Raw genomic sequence first — 1270 nt, 5'->3', positions numbered from 1 at the left:
CGCATCTCGAATGTTTGTATAATTTGTAATTTATTACCTATTTTCCTACTTTGTGCACTTTGGATACGCCGTTTACCCGAACCTGTAAGCGCTGCCAAACCCGATGTTGATAGTTTACCCATAAAGGACTTGATGACCAAAGCCGACACTCTTATGGACAGCACTTCACGACCCTTAAGAGCTCCATCAACGCCTCTACTCCTGAAAAATAGGACGCCTATTCAATGTCAACCGAAGCTGACGTGAATGCCGTAGGACATACACGCCTACCCCGTGACGTGCCAAAGCGGTGACAAAGCCACCAATCGCCCACCACTCGCTCGCGCCCCAACCAACGACTTTTACAGTCACTTACGGCCTCCCATCGACCGCAGTTTTGTTATTACCACTACAGATTCGGGGCAGCTGCGAAGAACTTTGCCAAGGATTATCAGTGGCCTAAAAACGTGTAAGTAGGCCATCGCTCGTGGCGGTGGCCTCCCTTGTTTCTAACCTTTTTTTTTTTTACATGATGCAGGAACGAGCGTGCAATTTTTGGTAGACAAGGGTGCTTGTCGTTCTCTTTTGCAAAGGGAACTCTTCAAGACATGACGTAGTCTGTCTAGGTCTGCCGATGTCCGCCTGGTAGCTGCCAATGGATCTGTTATACACACCTATGGTTACGAGAACCTCACATTATCGTTTGGAAACAGTAAATTTAATTGGAAGTTTCTCGTTGCTGACGTGACACTGCCAATCCTTGTTGCGGATTTCCTCTCTCATTTCCACCTTCTGGTCGATGTCATCCACCAACGATTGGTCAACGCAGACTCGTACTTGTCGACACCTCTTTAACCTGCCCCCTCCAACCTCGCTCTCCACATCAGCGCACCCACGGATGCCTACGACCACCTCCTCACGTCGTACCCGGAAGTTTTCCGTCCAGAACTTCGCAATTGTCCATGGCTCCTGCCAAGCACGGTATTTATCACCATATCAAGACAAAATTCAGAAGTCTGGCACCGGAACGATTGCCAGCCGCCAAACAAACGTTCGCCGAAATGGAGGAAATGGGCCTTTGCCAAAAGGCCTCCAGCCCAAGGTCGTCACCCTTGCACATCGTTCTGAAGAAAGACGGCTCCTTTCGTCCGTGCGGGGATTACAGGTGCATGAACATGCAAACAGAACCGGATCACTACCCCCTCCCAAAGATCGCTGACGTGATCTCCCACCAGCACAAAACGAACTTTTTCTCCACGGTCGACCTCCTGAAGGGGTATTATCAGATGCC

This window comes from Palaemon carinicauda, chromosome 21 (genome assembly GCF_036898095.1).
Source record: "Palaemon carinicauda isolate YSFRI2023 chromosome 21, ASM3689809v2, whole genome shotgun sequence".
Lineage (NCBI taxonomy): Eukaryota > Metazoa > Arthropoda > Malacostraca > Decapoda > Palaemonidae > Palaemon > Palaemon carinicauda.
Note: the sequence above shows the minus strand (reverse complement) of the source record.